The 25,138-nt window shown below is 43.9% G+C and overlaps 1 non-coding gene and 1 pseudogene across 1 annotated transcript; one reads left to right on the top strand and one right to left on the bottom strand.

The window, feature by feature from the left end:
* The first annotated feature begins 2,951 nt into the window (after window positions 1-2,951).
* On the top strand, window positions 2,952-3,091 carry LOC148117351 (small nucleolar RNA SNORA70). Its single transcript, XR_015737105.1, has one exon. It is a non-coding gene; the product is annotated as a small nucleolar RNA SNORA70 (small nucleolar RNA).
* A 2,102-nt stretch (window positions 3,092-5,193) lies between these two features.
* On the bottom strand, window positions 5,194-16,459 carry LOC146889179 (X-linked lymphocyte-regulated protein 5C-like; annotated as a pseudogene).
* Between the last annotated feature and the right edge of the window lie 8,679 nt (window positions 16,460-25,138).

The raw sequence follows: 25,138 nt of genomic DNA on the forward strand, positions 1-25,138 counted from the left end.
ACCCCAAAGCCCATTGCCATTGATACACTTTCTCTGACAAGGCCACATCTATTAATGCCACTCCCTAAGCATTCAAATACATGAGCCTTTGGTGTCCAACCTTATTCAAACCACCACAGTATGCATCCATGGTTAACTTTATATTCAAAATCATAATCGGAAGAGAACAGATCAAGTTTCTGCTTATAAATGATAGCAATGAACACTGTGGGGTTCCATCACAACATGAAGAAAGTGCTCTCAAAGCACAACTGTCTTGTCTTTGCTAACACTATCGATGGTGGATGGGGAAATGTCAATTAAAATATTCTAAGTATAAATGGGAAATGAGGTGGACTATGTGGTCTTAACAGTACTTCTTTCTCCCAAGCTGGGAGGCAAGTCACTTCACAAGTCTCTGCACAAGTCGGAATGAATCATTGTCTGTTAAATTAGGTTTTTCAATAACTGCTGACATGTTCTGATTATGCTCATCCAACCTGCTTTTATCTCCCTCTGTCTCCTGTCATCCTTCAAGCCCCCTGCAAATTCCATTCCCACTTTCATGACTTTTTGTGCTCTGAACTACTGAGTTTTCTTTTCTTGCATGTGTATATAGTATATTTATGCATGCATGTCTGACGTGTGTGTGCAGAGGCTAGAGAAGGACCTCACATGGTTTTCTCTTCAGCTTTGTCCATACTGCCTTGAAAGGTCTTTCAACTGAACCAAAAGTTAGACGTTCTGTTTAGGCTATCTGGGCACTGCCCTATAGGGATTCACCTATCTCCCACTCTGGAGTTACAGACACATATAGTCATGTCTATATTTCTTCATGGGTGCTGGGGTTCCCCTATGTATACTATGAATATGTTTTATTACCATTGTATAATAAAGAAGCTCCTTTAGCCTATGGCAGGGTAGACTAGAGCAAGCCAAGACATTCAAGCAGAAATAAAGAAGGAAAGAAGGCAGAGTCGGGCAGATACCATGTAGCTACCAAATTAGAAAGACACTAGACCTTACTGGTAAGCAATACACAGATGAATAGAAATGGGTTAATTTAAGAAGTAAGAGCTAGCTAGAAATATGCCTGAGCCGTTGACCAAACAGTGTTGTAATTAATATAGTTTTTGTGTGATTGTTCCAGACTGGGCAGCCAGGAAACCAAAGTGTAGTCTTTGTTTATATAATGGTGCCTAATGAGAAGACAACTACATCCAAATAAAACCTGAGAACTTGAGAAGGGATTCTAAACAGTGAGCAGTCAGGATAGAAACTCTGCCTACAAATGGCCCCAAAGTGGAGCAGTTACATCCCCATAAAACCCGAGAGAGCTTGAGAAAGGATTGTAAACATAAAAGAACCAAGCTAAGCATGATTTTTTGGTACAAGCATTTTCTTGGGTGGGCTCTGCTTTCTAGACACAAGCAGAGGCACAACTCCCTTAAGAGGGGCTTCCTGACAATAGGATCACATGTCTGTCCATGGGAAAACCTGAAGGACAGCTGCTTGTTGATGACAGAAAGACTAGTTGATGAAATGGTGACAGGCTGGAGGTACAGGTTTGCAGTACAGTGAATCTCTAGAATGAGCAAAACTGTGGGTACAGAAGAAAAAAAACCTGGAACATTGCTATCTGAGCTGCCAGTACCTGAAATCTTGGGAACTACATGCATAAGAGAGAATCCTATATGAGTCAGGGTTGTCCAGGTGAATAGAACCAATAGATAAGCAACACACACATGCACACATGGGGTGGGTGAAATTCATTGAATACCTTACCCAATTGGGTGCTGGATTGTCCAAATATGACTTTCTGCATGCCAGATAGTGGGATAATTCAGTATCAGCTAAACTGATAAGCTGGAAGCCCCAGCTCAAGGAGAACAAATGATGCAGTCCCAATACAGGTCTGGAAGCTCCCTGGACTGTAGCTCTTGTGCATCTCCATTAAATGGCTGGAGGCTCTGGAGTCTTGTGGCCATGAGTGATGGTGATGGTACTATATGCTCTAGCTCAGGAAGGATGGAGCTAGTCTTCCCTGGCAGACTTTCTCTTCTTTAATTCTGCTTGGGCTCCTAGACAACTGCATGGAAAATCCACACCCAGTGAGAGACATTCTCCTGTTACTCTCCTGTAAATCTGTCCTCTCTGACAATGATGCTGGAACAGACACACCAGAAGTGAGCTTCCCTAATCTTACTTTAGTCATTTGTCAGTCCAGCCACATTGACAACATAGACAAACAAAGACATGCTGTCTTGTAGCTAGAGGAGACATTTATAAGCTCAAGAAAGTATCCTGGGTGGCCATCAACACAATATAGCATGAAGAAAATGCTGTATTACATATAGTATATATTATTTAATGCATACATTACATGGCACATTCACATGCGGGACAAGCAAAGGAAAGCCAGTTATCCACAGGCAAATGAATGCAACATGACATTACATAACAGTAAGAGAGCTACACCAAGTGCCACATGTTCCTTTTATCTCATACATAAAAATTAACCAAACAAACAAACAAAATGAAACCCATGGAACAGAAAGTAGGACTATGACAGGCTGTAGAGAGGTTTGTGAGATGTAGTATCTGAGAGCAGGAAGAAGGTAGCATTATGGAAAAGCTGTACATCATCTATGCACTTGTGTACATGGGACAAAATGGCACCATAGATGTCATTCATTTCTAACACTAATGTTAGTGAACATAAAATTAAAGATGGGCAAGAATCATGGCTCAGTTGGTTAAGTTTTGCCATGCAAACATGAGAACCTGAGTTCAAATCACCAGCACCCACAGAAAATGCAGGCACTGCAATACACTTAAACCCCAGAACCAGCATGTCTGGCGTGGATGACAGACTACTGGATCCATCTGCAAAGCTCTCTGGCCACTCTGCCTGACAAAATCAGTGAGTTTCATGTTCACTGAGAGACTGTGTCTTAAAAGATAAGGTAAATCTGCCGCCAACTAAGCTACCAGGGGAGGTCCCTTTTCTCACCAGGACCTGGTGTGCAATAGTTGCCAACAACACAACAGCAACAGAGTGACCTCACCCGGTTGCCTATATGGGCTACCCTAAGGGACCTTGGAGACAATCTTCTGAAAGCTCTTCAAGCTCTAACCTCAATGTTATCTCCAGTTTAGGTCCCAGGCAGGTATTCACAGTGCCTTAGGGAAGCCTCAGGTCCCCACGGCCAGGGGTCTCACTGTGCAGGCCATCACGTCCACCTGAATCACGCCTCAGAATAAGGAACATCTGATGGAGGCCCTATGTAAAGCCAAGTTCAAGCTCTGTGCTGTCAGAGGCAAGTGGTGTCATTAAGCCCCTTCCTCCCACTTTTTTGCCCTGGTCCTCCTCACTGAGTTCTTCTTTGTCTCTCTCTAGACCTACATATCAAAGAGGTGAGGCTTCACTAAATTGAATATGGATTGATCTGAAGACACAGTCACTGAGAAGTGGCTCATTTCTGATGGCCGAGGGGTCATCTGCATCACTAATCTTGGTCTCGTGGGCATTGGCGGGCCCGGCACTCCTGAGGTCTTGCACTACTGTGGTGCTTCCCTCTACCTTACTAAATCATGTATAGTAATAAATATCACATCCTCTCTGGGAAAAAGGTGTGACAGATGATACACAGTGTCAACCTTTGCCCTACACACTCACACACACAGCAGGGGTTAGGGTGAAACACAAGAAGAGGAAGAGGATACTAGGGAGAAAGGGAGAGGTGGAGGGAGTAGTGAGGGAAGGATGTGATATTAAAGTCAAAATCAGTGAAACTGAAAACATTGGGCTAGTAAGATGGCTGAACAGGCACGTTCCACAAGACCTGATGAGTTGGGTCCAATCTCCAGGTCTCACAACTTCAGAACTCACTCCCAAGGTCTATCTTTTGTCCTATGTGTGTACATGTGCATGCACACACACACACACACACACACACACACACACACACACACACACACATAAAATTTTTTTTAAAAAAAATCCATCAGGTTGACCTTCAAAGAAAGACTAGAAAATAATTCACAGGGAAAATTGAACAAAGAGTGGTAGGCAGAGTCACATGAAAGGGGAAGGACAGGAGAATGAAATCATCATTCATCTCTCTCCTCCCAGAAGGCTTTTGTTCTCCGTCATAGATTCACTTCTGCAATCTACATAAAGAATAAGTTTAGTTCACAAACTTCGGGTAAAAGGTCATGAAATTTCAAATGTGCTGAACAGGGCTAGAGAGATGACTCAAGGGTTGAGAGCTCCCGAGGGGAACTGAGCCTATCTTCTGGCATCCCTGGGTACCTGGTATATGCTCACAAAGACTCAACAAGTACACACCCATGAAAATAAATGTTAAGTGTAGTGAACACAGATTCTATGGATTTGTTCAAAAGATACAGAACAAGATAAGAGTAAGAGAATGACTCAAGAGTTAGACAAACACACATGCACGCACATGCACATGCAGAACTACTTGAGTAAAATTAAATTCTAAAGAGAACACTAGAAAATGCCCGTGGAAACACTCATCTAAAATACTGAAACTGTAAGTGCTTATGCAGATATCCATAGATTAAATATTTTTGACCAAAGGGAAGGGCAAGGATCTTTTAGCCAGTGTTGAATAAAGCCTGGAAATGAGTCTGGATGTCTCTGGGAAATGTCACAGCCCCACTACAAGCTCTAACCCAACATGTGAAAATCTGGCTCTGCCGTGGGAACCATGATAACTGTTTAGCACATCTGAACATGAAAATACGAGTTGTGCTCTACTGTAAGTCTGAGTGAGCAGGTTGGGCTGGTTTTCCTGTAAAGACCCATTTTAAATGGAGTTGGCTCTGTGACCTTATGAATGAATGAAAGCATGCACGGAAAGACAGATCCCACCATTATTTATTTCTTCTTGAAATAAGTAAGGTAACATTCTCTTTGGGGAAGTGACAGAGAACCAAAGAAGCCTGTAGTAAAATCAAATGACATCTGCTTCCTAAATGTAACTGGCTCTGCTGGGGAGAATGTCAGGGTCAGGAGGATCCACATTTAAATGTTGCTATTCACAGAACTGTTTGGTGTTCACTTCATGGTCAACAGAGTCTCAGTCTTCTTTCGAACCAACAAAATAAAGAGAAAGGAGCTATACTGACTACTACTAACACCCTCTCGGCATGACTATTGTTCCCTGCACATCCTCCACATGAGCTTCAGAAGGTTTCTTCAGAGCTGTCAAGGACCAGGGACTGAAGGGACGTTTCAACAATGGACACATCCTGCTCTTGCTGTGGGAAAACGGAGAATTGGGGGATCATTATTCCATCTTGGCCCGTAGGAAGTGATCCCTAGGCACACAGCATTACAGACACACGATTTAAAGTTTCCATGATAACTCTGTCCTGTGCCTTGAAGATTTCTTTCTTCACTTCACTTTCTTTGCCACCAATAAAAGCTTTACAATGTTCAAATCTCTACTCCAGCTTGGCTTGACACCTCACCTCAAGTAATTTTAAAAGATCTGACTTTGCATATCCAAAGGATGCTTGTTACAAATTCAGAGTAAGAACAGTGGTTACTTCACGCACACCTAAAGGGTTACTCCACTTTCCAAAAAAAATGCAGTGCCACATTTTAAGGCATTATCATTGTGAGACAAGAACAACAAACGGATTTATCTCAAAAATGGTCAGAGGATCTGGTAAAAGGTGACGTGGAGCAGACATGGAAGACAAGGCATGGAGACTCCCCAAGGATTCCCATACTGGACACCCCCAAGGTTTCCCAGAGAAAAGAGCCATTTGCTATGCCCATGGATTGTGATTTTCACAGAAGACACAATGTGTAATCACCTGATCCTTCGATCTAAGGAAAGCTCAAGTGAGGACTCAAATCCCACTGTTCTTTCAAAGAACCCTGCAGGGGTGTACACAGAGGAGAAAGAAGTGTGTCGCCCTCTGTTCAGAAATTGCAAAACACCTGTCCAGTCTTTGCCCTATTCCCAGGGTCCAGTGCAGCTTAGGAACAGATGACCTGCACACTAGCTGAACACAGATATGGAAGGGGAGCTTGCTGGGCTTGTGGCTGAAAAGGACACAAATGGTGACTTCAAGCAGTTAAAACATAAGGGAAGACAAGGCACAGGGAGCTTTCTGGGCAAAAAGAGGAAGCAAAACATGGTCAGGGAATGGGAGTCACTTCAGTGGAAGCTGGTGCTTTGGGAGGGAAGACGGAGAGACAGAAGCAAGCAGCCAGTGAAGCTTTCAAGTGTGTGTGTATGTGTGTGTATGTGTGTGTGTGTGTGTGTGTGTGTGTGTGTGTGTGTGTGGTAGGGGGTGTTGTGCAGAGGACACAGGAAACAGAGAGAACTAAGAAGGAAGGCCACTGGGAAATCTGGGAGAGGGAAAGACCGTGTTTCAGGACAACAGTCCCTCAGAGCCAGAACTGAGGACTAGGAAAGGAGGGAAGCCTGGGTAGAGAAGCAGAGGGAGATCAAGAGAGTGAGAGAGGCAGAAGAGCACAGGGCAGAAGGGACTACCTGGGAAGCCATAGAAACCCAGTCACAAGGCTCCCTGAGGTACTGCTGCTGCTCACACCGAGCATTCACAGTTAGAAGTGAGCCTTTCTGAGTGGCTCTTCCACCAGGCTCCCAGGAAGTATTCAGCTGCATTAGAGTTGCATATTCCCTTTTCTTAAGTTCTTCCTAAAGGCCTAGATGTATGTAGATGGCTCTCAAGGTCTTGAAAACAAATTTTTACTTTTCTGCGTGCGTGGGTATGCAGGAGAGTATGCATGTATGTGTGTTTGAGTATGGCGACAAAAGGCAAAAAAATTCAAAGTGATTTCCTTCACATGTACGTGTTTGATGCATACATGTGCATTCGGGTGTGCCTGTGCCTTCCCGAACCCCTCACCATATCACTTTTTGAGGCAGAGTCTCTCACTAAACACGAGGTTTTCCAATTTGGCTGTTCTGGTGGTCCCATAGGCCCCAGGGATCCTTTTGTCTCTACCCTCACCACTCTGGGGTTATAAGCACATCCCTGGAGTACACACGACTGCTAGAAATATTCACTAGGGTACCAACAGGACTACTCACGCTTGCTCAGCGAAGACAGACCTAGCTTCTCACTAGCATCCTGAAAACATTTAATTTACTGTGACACATGGAACACTTTAGATAAGGCATCTGAGTCAGATCCAAGGAGATCTTACACAGAGCATTTTAATGAGAGCATCAAAAAGAATTCCCATTGAAGGGCTGCTTCAATTCCTGGATATGTAGAGGTCACTTAGGACCTGGAGCTTCAGCAAGGGTGCAATTGCCAGCTCGCACTTCAAAGGGGATTAGCCCTCTAACAGCTTTTTCATTCCCCACATCTTTTGGGGAAGATGCTGAAATACATGACCACCAACACTCGAGAACAATGCTAATGTCAGAAGACTAAAAATTTATGAAAGAAAATAAAAGCTACCCTTGTCCATTGTGTATTTCACTGATCTGTTCAATCAAAACAGTCAAATAAAACCATAAGGATCCCCAGATGTGCTAATCTCCATCAGAATGTCACTAGAGGTCAATAACTCATCACTGTGATGCACTGTGATCCTTTCTAAACTGAGCTCTCATCACCAGCTCCTGTGCTAGAACACTGCCCTCAACACTGTCATCAGCTTCCCAGGTCTAACAAACCTTAGCATTTCTCCTAGGTGTGGGGAAAATATTCCCAAGAGAGTGTGATCATGCTTTGCAAAACTAATTACTTCTCCTACAAACTGAGAAAGGGCCAACCTGTCTCCTGCTTTTATAGACATGTGGCATAGTATAAGAGTGTGTTCTGTTGACAAGTGCAATCTACCAGACCTTCAAAAATGTGTCACATAAATCTTTAGTGTTTCCAATCTTGGTTTCATGATCCCCTATAGCTTTCTGTAAAATCTTCATCTGCTTCCAAGTTATAAGCTGAAACATAGGAGAATAATGACAAAATGTCAGTAAAACTGAACATCCAACCCTGCTGCTCACAAGAATTACTTCCCGTAATGTTTTGTGTGCTGACATTTCAAGAACGCGTTTGAAGACATGCCCTTCATTGCCAAAAGCAACATAACAAGGCATGACCAGTCACAGAGTGAGATAGTCCATCAAGCTGGTGCGTAAATCCTATAAAATAATTATTCATTTTCAAATTAACATAAGACTTACCTAATCTGTAGATTCCCACCTCACTCATCAAAATTAAGTATAAAACGTTTCTTTGTTTTCATAAAGTATGTTTAAGACACTGGGGACACATATTAGCTTTCAAGGAATCCCTTCCCCCACCCCCCAAAAAAAGTTCTTCATCAATCAGTCATTCCCCAGATTGTGACATCCCATCAACTACATTATCGACCAAATAAGAATGGCAGGGAAGATAAATAGCAAACATACAGCAGCTACTATGGTCAAACATTCCACAGCAACATGTCAAAAACTGAAACCGCTCAATACACAAAGTCTAGAAAGGCAGGAATTCTTCTTGCTTTCACTCCTAGGAAACTGAGGCAAGGAGGTTTCTTATTTTCTTGAGCTTTCATGACGAGCAAGTATCAGCACTATGACTGCATCCCAATCAGTGGGATCCAGAGAACATGCTACTCACCACCAGACTGAAATCTGTCTCCATCTCCCTCATATTTCAGGCTCTGCTTTCCTACTTTTGGAAGTCAGCATCTTTGGGAGTACCACTCTGTCCTCCATCAGGATGAAAGACTCCTCAAAGATAGCACTTCTCTGTGTCCATAAATACTTTCCTACTTCTGAATGCTAATCCTCCACCTGCTCTGCCACAGCCACAGGGACTGCTCTCACTCTGCCTTCCTCATCACTGTGTTAGAACCCCACCCTCACCTTGTTCTGCACAGTTTGGAATCTGCACTGTATGGATCATAAAGCTTCCCCTCAGAGCACATAAGCCCATACCTTCTCCTGCACTCTCTAAGCAGTGCCTAATCAGCCTCCCTCCCATGCTGGCTCCTAACCCATGACCACACCACCCATCCACAGAAAAAGAAGCAATCTGGAGAGGATGGAGTTTCTCCAGGCCACAAGCACCACCCTCCCTGTTTCCCTATGCTCATGTCTCCTCCTGTCCTGTCTCTTTCCCTGGCCTCTTGATGCATCAAAGCCCTGCCACTTCGGAAACAAGACACAGTGGTTCTCTTTCAACCTAAGAGCGACATTCACAGCAAGGTGTTCTTTTTACTCCATTGTTCTTTCCACATCGTCTAGCCACCTCTGCTGCAAGGACTCAAATATCTGGGAGTGTGTGGCGTGAAGTTCTTGCCTGTGAAACACAGTCACAGCTACTGAGCACTGTCACACTGTGAGGGTACGTCAAGGACACACACTCTTCACATTATGAGACAAGAGTCAGGCACAAAAGAGAAAGGGACATGAATCAAACTGTCTCCTGAGAGGCAGAAACATCACTCTCATCCCAGAAGAACTTTGTCTTAATTTGCTACCTGTGTCATCACTTGTGTGTCTTCCCTCTTGCACACCTAGGGTCTCAGAGGCATACGTTTCCCAAGATTGCATTTCTGGCTTAAAATTAGATTCATCTTCCCTTCCCCTTATGGAGTAACCTAGAGATCCTGAAAGCCCAAGTCTGTGTACTGAAGGCAACATACCCTTTATCTTCTGGGAGTCACGTACACAAAGAGTGCACAGAACCCTTTACCCACATGGGTACAGCGATTTACCAAAGAGAGCGCCAATGGCACATCCTAAAAGGTACAGTTTTGAGTACCGCTGAAGACTTGCCTTCCTTACAGGACATTATCTGTATTGTCATCTGAGAGGGGAGGAACTGTTCTCTTGCCAGTTTTGCAGCTAACACATCTGAGTGGTGTAAAAGAGGGGTTCCGCCAGCTATGGACAGGACTAGCTCATAGGGAAAATGTAGTGACACATAGGTCCCATTAGTGACTCCACTCAGTGCAGGATCACAATGGCAGGCCGGAGTGACTTTGGAAGGAAGAGTGAAAGCTGTACAGGTTTCCTTTACAGAGGGTCACAACTTCACCTTGACTTCTTTTGTGCTTTGAAAATACAATGGAGGTTTGCATTCAGCCTTCTGAAAGAGGCATGTATATCCCTTTGAAACTGCTTCCTCTTTGCCAGAAAGGACCAGATAATGTCACCTAGTCGACAAAGGAAATGGTATCACTTTAAATCAAATATTCAGAGAAAGAGGCACTCTTCCTCTACATCACCTACATGGTAACAGAAAGGAGTATGTACAGATCTGGTGTTAGTTTTGCTCTTTGTTCTATTTTTATTTTCTTAAATTTTAGAATGGGTCTTGCATATCCCAGGCCAGTTTCAAACCTGAGAGGTAAGCAAGGGCGACCTCCAGTTCCGGGTTCTCCCATCTCCACCTCCTAAGTGCTAGGAATACAGGCGTAGGGGCATCACGCTTTGATGAATGACCACTACTGCCAAACCATTTTCTGGAAACCTCAAAAAACATGCAGTTCATGTGTACCACAAAGAAGGAATTCTGTCAGACATTCTTGCTTCCATGAACTGACTCTATACACCAGCTAATAATTGACAATATCACTCTAGTAATGCTGTTTTAGGGTCACCTATACAAGTAATAAAAAAGCTGCCTCAGCTTGAGGAGCATGTGGTACACTGACTTGGTTACCATGGACAACAGACCATAAGCTAGTGTGGCATGCATGATGTTTGCATGCCATCACACTCTTCTTCCTGGGCCACAGTGTGGCTGCCTTCACCATTCCCTGACAGTCTCATAGATGTGTATGGCCTAAATGCTGCGCTCGAAGCCATTCTTTGGCAGGTGTTCCTGGAGGAGGGCAACTTTGAAAAGCCAGAAAAATGACTTAATTCAGAAGGTGAAAAACAGCTGTTGAAATGCAACATACCATTTATGCAGTAAGATAAAAAGCACAGATCAACCTGCTTGCCCATCATCTCCAGTAACACTCTTCAGCAATGCAGGAAGCAGGAAACTCTCCTACTGCCTCAGTGACAGCTACAAAATCCCCCTGATCAGAGCAGTTAGTTAAAAGTTAAGCTAAAGGTACCCCCTAAAGAACAATGGCAATTTACTCTTCCAAAATTTAATAATAATAATAAAAATCCCCTCAGTGACAGAACTGTTAACAGACTCCTGTTGACTGGTGACCACATTCTCATCACACATGAGTTGTAGGGTCAGAAAGAAAGCTCCAGCACTAACAACACCTGCTCAAACACACCTTTGAAATTCCATATCCTCTTCTGGACAGACTCCCTGTGGAAAATGCACACAAGAATCCTTAAATGAAGACAAATATCATATCTTTGCTTTGAAGGAAAGGTGAGGCACACGATTTTGGAGAGACTATTGCTCATGTGAGGCAAAATTGGATTTTCTTCTCCTTGGTCATTTGCTTTATTCCTTTATTCAGGTTTTCATAGTGAACCAAAGAGTTCACTGCAGTAACATATGGGCACATGGTTAAGGGTTACTCACTGGAGTGTGGGTGACTCAAGGTCAGCCATATCCCCAGGAAACCAACTTTTAGGCTGGATGCTGGATGACTCATGAAAACCGCATCCCTGGCATTCCTAGCCCAACTGCACTCCACACTATAATGTGTCTCCTCTCCACAAGCAGCGACTTTGTGTTATGTTGTGACAGCGTATGGGTTTGTATACTACATGTTTACCGGAGCCCATTCACTGTACAGTAGTGACAGGTTTCATAAAGCTGTGCTCACCCCTCTTTTGTGTACTACAGCCATATTCCCTCTCATCCTTCCTCAGTACCCTCACACTAGTCCTCCTCTATTACCCAGACAGTGTCTCTTCAACCTTCATGCCACATGACCATACTCCATCTCCAGAGTCGGCCTCTACTCCTCAAACCTTCCCCTCTATTGGGCATTGCTTACCTCTCCCCAGTCTCCCTTCTGAGTTCAGGTGATATCATTTTATGGACCTATTTATAATCTGGGATCCTCAAATGAGAGAAAACAGGTGACTGTCATCTCTGGTGCTGGCTTGTTTCACTAAACACCAAATTCTCCATTTATATCCATTTTCTAGAAAAGGGCAGAAGTTTCTGCACAAAACCACAATGAAACTACCTCCTGGGCCAGGCCAAAGTTCCTCTAAGACATCACCTGGCCTCCTGCATGTTTGATTCTGAGGAACAGCTGCCCATTTCACTGCTATCAACCACCGGATTGTTTGCTGCGTCGAGAAGAAAGGAAAAACCTTTGCAAATGAAGTGTGCTGTTCTCATCATCCCACATGGGATACAGCTTCAGTCTGGGGTCCACTGAGCCCAATGCCAAGGGCAGTTTTAAAGTAGTTTTCCAGGAACTCATGACCCACCCAGGAGAAATTCAACAAGACCCGAGTCTAGGGACAGCAGGTACTTGTGTTTGTACAAGCCTTTCAAGGAAATTCACCTTGACCCATGATTTCTTCAGAGGCCTGTTGGCCAAGACCAACTACTTAGCACCTCTACCACAGGGGAAGAATATTGGGTGGGAACAGAAACCCACAGCATGCTTGAGAATCAGATCTGGGCAGATGAATCCCCCCACCCACATCCGCAGCTCCATGGAAAGACCTGGTTAGTACCAGGCAACCCCTGTGCTCCACCCACCAAGGAGTAGCAGAATGTCCCCTCGGTTATGCCCAGCCCTATATGCCACATATCAGTTGTTAGCAGGAGTGACTGGATCTGGGTTCTGCAAGTTATCTGATAGGAGATTCTGATCAACCTTTGGGCGCTTGACACTTCTCTTTGTATCTTTCTGCTCCTTGCTTGATATGGCTGGGGCTCTGCTGGGCTGGGGAGGACTCCTGAAATGTTGGTGTGTACATATAGTAAAGACACCAAGAAGGATGTCATGGTGGCAATGGAAACAGGGACCAGAACTCCACAGGCTGTGGCCATGCGTCCTGGCACTTTCTGTGCTGCAGCCAAAAGAAGGTGGGAGGATGACACCAATATCCTGCCACATCCAATCTCATTCTGTCCCATTTTACTGTCTGAATACAGAGCTCTCTATAGCCCTGTAGCCCTCAATCTTAGCCTTTTCTGCTGATTTCTTGTCCCCAGGATAGGACTGCTTGGGCTGACCCCCAAACCAAGTGGCCCAACAACTGGTGTCTCATTAACCTGACACCAGCCCACTGACAGCCAATGGAGTCAACGGAGCCAAGTCCCTGCACTTCACGCTTGAGTCCTGCTGAACTCCCTACCCACTCTGAGTCTGCATGTCTCAGAAGCAACTCAGGGACTCAGGCATGCTTGAAAGACCCAACAGAGGCAAATGCAGAGATTCACCAATATACTCACTTACCCACAGTGAGTGACACACAGCCTGTAAGAGGACATGAGGCCACTATTCTCACAGACAAGCACTATGGGAACTAGGAATAGTAAGCACCCAGGCTTGTCTCTGCAACAGAAGGGATGCCTATGCCTGTTTTCCAACCAGAAGACCAGGAGAGGATGCTGTTAACAACCTGGTGATCTGTGCTGTCTGCAGAGCAAGACCACACACAGATCTCCCAGATTATTATGTTTGACTCTCCCTCCCTAAACCTTTACCTTTAGTTTGGTTTCTCAGCCAACAGAGCCCATCTTTAGGGGAGATGTCCCATGTACGTTACAGCCTGGTGACCTCAATGCTATCCATGTGACTGAAGCTACATCAGATCCTAGGTCCCTAAGCTATACCATATCCATGGTAGAGGTCACATGTATGTTGCAAGAGAGTTTCTATGTAGTTAGGCCTCAATCTTCACCCTGCACATGGGATTGAGATCATTGTTACCAGAATTTTTTCCCCAAAATTGTGCTGTATTTAAACACGTCAAAAACAATCCGCCTGGTGTCAGATTCTAAAAGTTTGAATAAACATCTGCTAAATAACTAAGGTGTTTGCAGACAGATTTCATTTTGGCCTCAGCAGGATCATTACTCTTTTCACCATGGCATTTTTAGGGAGCCCCATGATGATTCACACCCATCTGTGATGAAGTGCAGTCCCTGGGAGTCCTTCTATTTGCCCCTGGACATCATCTCACGGACCAAGTTTGGATCTATCAGGTACAAGCCTGATTACCTCCCCCACACTCTGACACAGTTTCTGTTTTAATAAACAGTCATCCATCAAGAGGAGCTTGTTTCAAGACCTTCCCCACAGAAACCTCTTTCTCTTTAGAGGAAAATAACACCTAGACACTGCCTGCCTCCACAATCATGCTTTCCAACTGGCTGGAACAACACCTATGCATGAGAAATGCCCAGCATGTGTGCCCAGCTAGTGCACATACATGAGGGGTGTGTGTGTGTGTGTGTGTGTGTGTGTGTGTGTGTGTGTGGCGGAGGTGGGGTGGGTTGGGGAAGTGCCTGGCATGTGTAGTAGGTGATATAGCACCAAGTACTTGGATCCAGGCTGACTCTAATTTTGGATCCACCAGACCCTCAGAACAGGGACCCACCCAGATTAGGTGACCACACTTCAGCCACATTTCCCTGAGAGTTCTCTTCCCTTCGGAGGCTTGTCCCACCTGATTGGGCCCCACGTCCCAAATGGGATAATGTCTGATTAGGTGAAGAAGCATGCAGACATGCATGGGTCTACTCCAAGGAGCTAAAGGACAAAACCCATGCAAGTAATGAAGCTTGTGTGGTGACCTGGACTTGAAGGTGCACACGACTAGCCTGGAAACTGCAGTAATTAAAGGGGCTGGAGGGGACAGTACTTCCTTCACCAGAACACATGCTGTCCTGCCCACTCCTCCAGGGCCCTGTGGTTCTGACAGAGCTTTCTCAGATCTCCACTCTGACCCTGATTGCAGTCTGATGCAGAAGGGAGGCTCCAGACATCACCTCAAAGGCTACCCTGGTGGGCCCTAGTAACCAGTCACTTGCCAAGGTGGACCTGCTTTACCACCACCCTCTGAGACTGTCTTTCCACTGGAGGGTGATCACACCTACTTTGCCCTCACTTCCTGAACTTAAGCATCCCTGATTCTGGAAGAGTGGAAAGGCAGGTAGACAAAGGTCTAACCAACCCTCTCCTCCATTTCCATGGTAAGGTTCACCTCGAAATCAGGCCTAGGGACTCAGGGCTTGCATTCACATATGGCTGAAACCGGGCCGCACTATCAAGGGTGGGAAGGGCCCAGAGCACCTCTTCTTCTCAGTGTGCTTGCCTGTCTTGCTCTCTCCCCAGAATCAATCTGGAAAATGCCCAAGAGGTACAAAAAGTGCCTCCTGGACGGTCCCTAGTCTCTTCAGCTGCAGGCAAAACTGCCCTGCCCATTCTCCTCTGGCCCCAACACAGCTTTCTCAGATTGCTCAATCTGGCCTCCTCCAGTCACATTCAGAAATGAGGCTTTGGACACCATGGGCTATCCCGATACCTCTTCATAAACCAGGTGGACAGGATTCACGACGATCCCCACAGACCCTCCTTACCCACTAAGCTGGGTCACACCTAGCTAGGGCCAAGGGGCAATCATGCCTACGAGACTTGAGTCTCAGGGTGGCAGACGCATGTCCCGGAACACAGAAAATTAAGACTTTCGAGGATCTGAACAGCCACAGCCCCTTTCACATAGGCCCACCCATGGATATATGTCCAGGAGGACATCTGAAGTACCCAGAGACCTCGGAAAGGACCATGGGTTGGTCCCTAAGTCTTTCTCCAAACACCCATGTTGCTGGTTCGCTCCTCTCAGTCCCTGTGTCCCTCACAAAGCGTTCCTAGACTTTTCTCTGGGAACCTGGGCCATAATGAGACGAATTCAGGAGCCAGGCATCAACCACCTCAGGGAATATTCTGAGCCCTAACACCTGGTCACTCACCGAGAGGAATTGTCTCGGCCCAGCGACCCAAAACCCATTTTCCCCTCTACAGTGGTCACAGCCAGTGAGTTCTCATTTCAGGAACATCGTCGGCCTCCGTGGAAAAGCATTGGTGCATGCGTGCTCCTGTTCAATGCATTTCCTTGGTTAGGCCCGCCCACAACCATGCACACACGCATGCATGCATGCACGCATGTATGTGTGGATGGGAAATTTCCCTTTAAGGCCCTTGAGGACCTTAAACACCCATGCTCGTGTTTTAACTAGGCACAACTGTGGACATGTGGACCTGGATGAATGTCTCATGTGCCCAGACTTCAGAAAGGGCCGTATGGCAGGTCCCTAGTCCTTTGTGAGCACACATATCGTCCCTCCCACTCTTCTCAATCCCTGCTTCCTATCAGAGCTTTCCACCCAGCCCTTCCAGGCCTCCTCCACTCCACTGGGGAATTTGGGCTCAGGCCATCATCTCAGAGACTAACCTGGGTTTCAGTAACTACTCACCTAGAAGGATGAAGCGCTCCACAATCCTCAGACTCTCTTTGCTCTTTGTCCTCCTAGTGGGCGAGGGAGGGGGCGGCATCTCAGGTCTGCCTCACTATGGGGAAGTGTTCTATGTCCATAAAATACCATGTCCGTGTATGTGAGCCCGGCCGGTGCTATTCCGTCTTGAGACTGACCCTGTAATGACACATACTTGACTTGGAGTTTTTGGTTGTGTATGCATAAACTGAAAACTCACCTAGGAAGGGCTGAAAGTGCCCAGAACACCTCTGCTCCCTGTTTGCAATGCTCCCACATGTGGAAGTATGGACCTGTGCGGGATGGTGGGAATGCTCAAATGGTACTGAAATGAAGCTGCAGGGCGATTGGTAAAGAAAAGTCCCCAGACTATCTTGATACAAAATATATAGTTTTAATAAACAGAAGTAAGACTTACAACAGCTTACACCAGAATCCAACCGATCCGTCCGGACACAGGAGCCAGGCGAAAAGAGAGCTAGCGGAGCGCGTTTGCAATGTTTATTGGCAGGCTTTTGCCTGAGGGCGGCACGCCCCGAAAACAAAATATGATTGGCTGAACTCCCCTATCATCTCCCCCTTTTTTCTAAAATAAGACAGAACCAAACCAAATACAACTATATGCAATAGAAGCAAATAATAAATATAAAGTCACAAACAACAAACAATGTTAAGCAAGAAACCTATAACAAAGTTCTGCTAAACATTCTATCTCAGGGAGTCTAAATAATGTAGATGATAACTACAACTATCTAATCTTCAACTCCATCAAAGATCTGAGAAGGAAAATAATTTTACTCAAGCAGCCCGGAAGTACAAGCGGGAAACTTCCGAAATGTGTAACGAATGGAAGAGACAACTGAATACCTGGGCAATCACCCAAAGTTTCATATGCAATGTTGAGTCAACCAACTTTGGCTAAGGCCTGATGTAACTGACATGCCATTTTTTAAAGGCAAGAAACCTTTTAGGACTCTCTCACCCTGTCTTGGCAAGATAAGACAATCCTGCTTTTATCCATTTACGGATATTCTGTAATTCTGTCAGTGGTTGAGGTATGGGCTTTTTCTTTGCCCAAAGGCCAGTTCTGCCAGGAAGAAGACAAGCTCCATGTGGAGTGCCTTTGGTGCTCAATGTTCTCTCGGGAGTAGAGCAGTGATGCCAGGAGCGATTGTGTCTCACAACTATAGAACTATGAGTTAGATTAAAGGCCATTTTTTACAGCTTTTCGAAGAGGTTGAAGATTATACTATCTATACTAAGTATGATCTCTATGCATCTAAATAACCTGATTAGCCTAAATATAAATATAATAAACATATATGACTATTGATTTCTATCTATCTAACTTGAAGACTAAGAGAATGAACAACTGTGTAATGAGTGAGGACAATGACCTCCAAATGTAAACAATGTGTATAAATATCTTAATCAGAGGTAGGAATGTAAATATATGTATATATATTGATACAAATAAAGGTAGAAGCATACTCACATACAACATTCAATATATCAATGTACAAAAATCAACACCGATAAAATTTTCTAAAACCAATAACTCACAAATACCAATATATTATTATTCCAATCAAATTACATAAATATTTTTCAATATATCAATGTACAAAAATCAACACTGATACAATTTTCTAAAAACAATAACTCACAAATACCAATATATTATTATCCCATCACCAATCAATCCCCCCCTTTTTCTGATAAACATCCCTGAGTTTATAAAATAACTCCCCCATCCCTATATCAGTTATAACCAACCCCTAAATGATGTCCCTAAACCTGGCATATAATTCTGCCTTTTGGACAGAATCATAGGGACTTTGTTCCATTTTATTTAATTCTTTTGATTTGTAACCTGCTTTTCTTGATTTATTGGCATTAGTATAAAATGTATGGGCTCCGGTTATTGGAGCATCATGGACAATTTGAGGAAGGATCCAAGAAGTCCTTTTTATAAAATTAAGTCTGTTGTTTTTTGGGTAATTGTTATTGATTTTTCCCAAAAAAAAATAGCATATGTTCTTTGTCATGGTTTATTGTCTTTCCATAACTTTTTTATGTCATCAGCAGTGAAAGGCATTATAATTTTTGTTGGGTCTATATCTGCTAATTGACGAAGTTTTAATTTTCCTTTTATAATCAATTTAGAGACTTTTTTCATATAAGTTTTTAATTTTTTATTTGGTTTGTGGGGCAAAAAGATCCATTTTAAGATAATATCGTCTCTTTGCATCAAAATTTTTGTAGGAGAAATTCTGGAAGGCAATATAATAAGAATACAATTAAGCTTTGGATTTATCCTGTCCACATGAGCCTCCTGTAATTTTTTTTTTAACCATTGTCAGTTTTTTTTTTTTTTTTTGCTTTAGCTGTTAATTTTCTGGGAGTGTTTAAGTCTTTATCATCATCCAAGGTTTTGTTTAAATGAATTATTAGATCAGGTGTTATCCCAACAGTCGGTCGTAGGCTGGAGATGTCTCCTAATAATCTTTGAAAGTCATTAAGAGTTTGTAACCGGTCTCTCCTGATTTGTGTCTTTTGTGTCTTAATTTTTTGTAAACCTATTTTATAATCTAAATAATTAACAGAATCTCCTCTCTGAATTTTTTTAGGAGCAATTTGCAAACCCCATTTAGGTAACATTATTTTTACTTTTTTAAACAGTCTTTCTAAGGTATCTTTGTTTTGATCAGAGATCAGGATGTTATCCATATAGTGGAATATTATGGACTTAGGAAATCGTTTGCATATAATTTTTAATGGCTGGCTTACAAAATATTGGCACAGGGTGGGAGAATTTAACATTTCTTGTGGGAGGATGGTCCATTGGTATCTCCTTGTAGGCTGAGAGTTATTATAAGTAGGCATTGTGAAGGCAAACTTTTTCCTATCTTTCTCTTGTAAAGGTATAGTGAAGAAACAATCTTTCAGATCAATAACTATAAGATGCCATCCCTTTGGTAACAGGGAGGGCAGAGGAATTTCAGATTGCAGAGGGCCCATTGGTTGAATAACCTTGTTGATAGCTCTAAGATCTGTCATCATTCTCCATCTACCAGATTTTTTCTTAACAACAAATACAGGAGAATTCCAAGGGCTGTTAGATTCTTCTATATGTCCAGCATCTAATTGCTCTTGTACCAGCTGTTCTAAAGCCTGTAACTTTTCCTCAGCTAAAGGCCATTGTTTAGTCCATATTGGTTTCTCAGTCAACCATTTTAGAGGCATGGCTGTTGGTACCTCTGAAGGGCCATCAATTGTGTTATGTTTTTGCATAGTTTTAATGGCTGGTTTCTGCCATCCGTAATATCTTGTATTATTTACCTCAGGAATATAGGCTCTAAAAGCAGCAGGAATGTTAATTTGGGTATTTCATTGCTGCAATAGGTCATGGCCCCATAAATTCATTGCAATATTGGCTACATATGGCCTTAGTTTTCCTATTTGTCCATCTGGACCTATACAATTGACCCATCTCGTGCTTTGTCTTACCCGAGATAGAATTCCAATTCCTAGGAACTGAATATCTACCTCCTGAAGAGGCCAATGCGGATGTCAAGACTCTGGAGTAATGATACTTACATCTGCACCTGTGTCCAGTAAGCCAGTAATAAATTTGCCATTTACATACACTCTTAGCTTTGGTCTTTGTTCATTTATAGAAGTCTGCCAGAATATTTGTTTATTTTGTCCTCTTATATTTCTTGATTCATTCATCACATTTAACTCATCCTTCAGGCCGTTATTGCTTTTAACAGCAGGCATGGGGCATTTTAATTTTCCTGAAGAGGCATGTTCTCTGCAGTGATCGGAAATGACTGGACCACATTTGCCATGGGGGCCTTCAAGAGGCCCCCTATTGAGTTTTCTGATGGCAACTGGTTGCCCTGTTTATCTCTTGTTGACCTACATTCATTTGTCCAATGCCTACCCTTTCCATATCTCCTACATAAACCTGAAGGCTGAGTCCTCCTATTCCTGTTATTCCTAGAAGAGGCATTATTTTTGGAATTCCATTGTCTGCAGTCCCTTTTTATGTGTTCCATTTTGTCATAATGAAAGCATTTTGTAATCTGATGTCTCCTTTTACCTTTGGAAATTGCTTCTTGTATCCATGTTTTATTTTCATAATCAAATGTATCAACATTTATTGTATGTAATACCCATTCATCCAAAGGTGCTGATCTGATCTTTAAAGGCCCCAGGATCCTTTTGCATTCTATGTTGGCATTCTCATAAGCCAAAGACTCAATTACTGTATTTCTTGCTTCTGGATCAGGTATCGCTATTTGTACAGCCTTAGTTAGTCTTTGTAAAAAGTCATTAAAGGGTTTTCTCTGACCCTGTTTTACCCTGATATATGATTCTACTCTCTGACCTGAGTCTTGAACCCTGTCCCAGGCTCTTAGAGCTGCTGTGGCACATATGGATAAAATGTTTTTATCATAAAGAGCTTGTTCCTGAGGATCAGAGTAAAGTCCTTCACCTAGAATTTGATCTAGAGAAACCTCAATTCCTTTTGCTGATTCTTGTTGTTGTAAAAGTCTGGCCTCTTGCTTGAATAGGCATTTGAAATGCCATAAAGGTCAGTTCTCCAGGACAGCAGAAGTCAGCTGATTCCAATCTTGAGGGGTTGCCCTGTTGCTGAGAGCCCAGGATTTTAACATCTCTCTAACAAAGGACGAATGTTGTCCATAATTCATAATTGCTTGTTTAAATTCTTTTAGATCATTCATATGTATAGGCTCCCATGTATGTTCTTTAATGACCTTAGGGTTTTTGGAGCCAGTTATCTTTTCTGATGTTATTACTGGAAAGGCAGGTATAACTCTGTGTAGACTCAGAGTTTTCGGAGGTAAATGTTGCCTTTCTACCTTTTGCTCCTGTTCATCAGAGTCTAGGATTTCCTCAATCTTATTAAATCTGCTCACCATTGCCTTCTGTAAATCCTGAATCTCCTGTCCAGTATTATGCTCCAAAGCCTTTATTAACGATTCTAAGGCATGGAGCTTGTCTGTCAGAGACACCATTTCCTCCTTGGACAGAATCCTCATGGCATGTACTGTGCCTTCTTGTATGGAAATCCTGTCAATTAATCTATCATACCTTTTTGATAAAGTCCAATTTTTACATTCAATGGTTTTAACCCTCACAGCTAATGTTTCAGCATTTACAGTCATGGACTGGAGGTTACGAGTCATTTTGGTTGTCCCCTCCTTGAGAGCAGTGAAGCTCCCTTCTAAAGAAGCAATATCAGACTGTACCTTCTTGATATTTTGGTCAGTCGACCAAGTCATATCAGACAAAGATCTAGTCTCTTCCTTGAAAACTCCAAACTCTTTTTTGAGGAGGTTGGTGTCAGTCTGAATTGTCCTTAAGGTTTTAATCTCTGCCCTCAGCATTGCTGATTCAATCTTGAAGGACTGCATCATTCTTATAACATATCCAAACACCAGAAAAGCGACAAGTCCCAGAAATAACCAAGTAAGAGGAATATCAGAAACCTCATGGAGGATATCCTCCATGGTGCAATTAAAAAGGCCATTGAATTTTTGGATAGTAATATTTTCTGACATGTTCAATCAAAAGAAATTGTATTTATTTATTTGTTTTTAACTGAAAAGAAAAATCTTACCTGTAATGACCCTTGTCTGCCAGTAAGCTGCGAGGGCACACCTGAATCCACGTGGCAATGGCGCCGACCCGGAAAGCAAATTTTAAAATATATACTCTCAAATCCAGAGGTTAAATTCATAGATCGAGTGCTGGGGGAAGACAGTGCTCAACGGGGGTAGCAAAAGCCAAGGAAGTTAGTTGCGCGGCCCCGCAAATGCGGCTAGGAACTGGCTAGACCCCAGGTGCGGTGTGCGCTCAGGCCGCTAGGCCCGCACCACGAGGGGTGAAAAGCCCCACGTTGGGCGCCAGATGAAGCTGCAGGGCGATTGGTAAAGAAAAGTCCCCAGACTATATTGATACAAAATATATAGCTTTAATAAACAGAAGTAAGACTTACAACAGCTTACACCAGAATCCAACCGATCCATCTGGACACAGGAGCCAGGCGAAAAGAGAGCTAGCGGAGCGCGTTTGTAAGGTTTATAGGCAGGCTTTTGCCTGAGGGCGGCACGCTCCAAAAACAGAATATGATTGGCTGAACTCCCCTATCACTGAAAGAGTCATTTGAAAGGTCCCAAGTCTCTGCAGGAGCACACAAGCTGTCCTGCTCATGCCTCGGGGTTCCTAACACCTTCACAAAACTTTCCCAGACAGCCCCTCTGGGTCTTGTCCACTCCAGGGTGGAAGTGAGGCCCATGATACCACCTCGGGGGCCCTAATGCCTAGTCATTCTCCTATACAGACATACTTCGTGACAGTCACCCGAGACCCTCCTTTTCCAGAGCTAGTCCTCGCTCCTGGAAACTAAGGGTGCTGGATAAGCAGGCGAGCATACATGAGACTAAATGTACGTGTTTCTAAGGGATGCCAGTCCAGCAACAATATGCATGCAACTTGGAGCTTGTAGTTGTTGAAATGGTCTGTCCTGTCCCTTTAAGAGACAAGCCACACCCATTCCCTCCAGTCTACTGAGGCAAGCTGATCTTCAGCTCCCAGCCTGATTCCCTTCTTTTCGATCTCCCTCTCAAAGAAGCAGCTTCTCTGTCTCTTCTTTCTCCCCTTTTCCCTTCTGTTTCTCTCTCTCTCTCTCTCTCTCTCTCTGTCTTTCTCTCTCTCTCTCTGCTCTTCCCCCTTCTCCACTCCGTAATCCAGTAAATAAATATCCAATGCACAGTGTGACTATTCATGTCTCTGTCTCTCATCTGCCACGTGGCTCCCGGATAGGGATCAGCCACCTTCAGAGATCTACGGCTTGGTGTCCTGGCATGCCCATCTGTCTGTCTCTGCTCATGCGACTGGCTACCCTGTTGAGGTCTCTTACACACAACAAGGCTCCATGCATAGGACACTTTGCCTTGAAGGCCCACTGCAGTCACTTGGGGAACTGCTGCATTCCTGCCTGGAATTGGCTGCTCCCTGACACCCCTTCAGGGACCTGAGTATGGTCTCATGTCCTGCTGCATGCTGCCACTTGGGGATCCATAGCATTTTATTTAAACCATAACAGTTTTTTCTTGCTTGACTCATGTCTGTGGTTGGGCATGTGCATCAGGCCCTATTAAGCCCCTTCTGCCTAAGTATCACTCATGTTTGCTACAACTGGAGGACCAGGGTGTCCAGTGATGACTGCAAAAGCACACAAGGGGAAGAAACAGAAGGTATTCTGGCCCCCTGCCCACTGTACAGGCTCATTTGTGCCCAGCCTTTTTAGACCTGCAGTATGAGGGTCACCATCCTGATTGCCTTCTGGAGCTTTTTCTGAACTAACAAATAAGGGAGACTCCTGACTGTCACTGTGTTGTCCAATCTGGGCTCTGATACTTCCTGGTCTTACTGCCCTCCCCCAAGGACTGTGAATCCACAGTGAACATGCTTTGCCACCATATCATCAGGGTATTCATGAACCATGGGGGCTCAAAATACAAGTTCTATGATATTTGACTTTAGGGAATGCAAGAAACTTACGATGGCAGCAGTTAAATCCACCCCCACTTTACAATTTAGGAAGGAAATTAAGAACTACAGTTAAGCACAGGAAACATCCCAAGCAAGACCTTGGTGCTGTGGGGATTTTCAATGCTGTATATACTGTAGGGAGCACCTCTGTGTCCAAAAAAATTGGAAATCAGTCCATCACACAGTCGGTCCACTCCTGGGTATGAGCAAATCCCCTGAATAGAAACCATTGAGCCAATATAGGTATGCCAAAGCTCATGGCAGCCCTCGTGACAGTGGGAATCTCACAAATTACACACTGATGATAAAGAGACACACCAAACATGGTGCATTTGCACAACAGAATTCTAGACCATCCAGCCCTCAGAAGTAATACACTCCCCTCCATGAACGTTGGGAGCATTTTCAGTGAAATCTGTCAGACAAAAGACACACTCTATAATGATCCACACATGTGCTACAGGCAGAGGACACAAATCTGGAAGAGGTGAACTTTCCAAACTGTTGTCATCTAATCTGGTGAAAAAACATGCCACGAGATACAGTGATGGCTGCATGGGATAGTAGGCATGCATTCAAGCAGCTTAGAGAAACACGGTTTCGTCTGTGCCTTGTTTGTGTATGTGTATGTATAGTGTGTGTCTCTCTGGTGTGTGTGTATCAGTGTGGTATGTGTGTATGGTGTGTGTGTGTGTGTGTGTGTGTGTGGTGTCTATAAGGTATGCATTGTGTTGATGTACGGTGTTTGAGTGCTGCGTGTGTGTCTGTATGTTGTGTGTATCTGTGTGGTGTGTGGTGGGTGTGTGTATCTGTGTGGTATGTGTGTCTGTGTGGTGTATGTGTAAGTCTGTGTGGTGTGGTGACTTAAATGAGATAACCTATACACATCAGGGACTGTGAATATATGTTTTCTCCTAGATGGCTGCAGTTTTGGTTTGTTTGGGGCACTGCTGAAGGAAGTATGTCACTGTGGGTGGGCTTTGAGGTTTCCAAAGTTTCCTGCCATTTGAAGTTTACTCTCTCTCTCTTTCCTGCATGAGAGTCACCATGGAAATTTGTGTGTGTGTGTGTGTGTGTGTGTGTGTACTGGGGTGGGGAGAATGATGCTGCCACCTGATTTCCTGAGGGTCCATGGTCCTCCATATTTGTT

The sequence above is a fragment of the Myodes glareolus genome, chromosome X (assembly GCF_982192425.1).
Source record: "Myodes glareolus chromosome X, mMyoGla1.1, whole genome shotgun sequence".
NCBI classification, from domain to species: Eukaryota; Metazoa; Chordata; class Mammalia; order Rodentia; family Cricetidae; genus Myodes; species Myodes glareolus.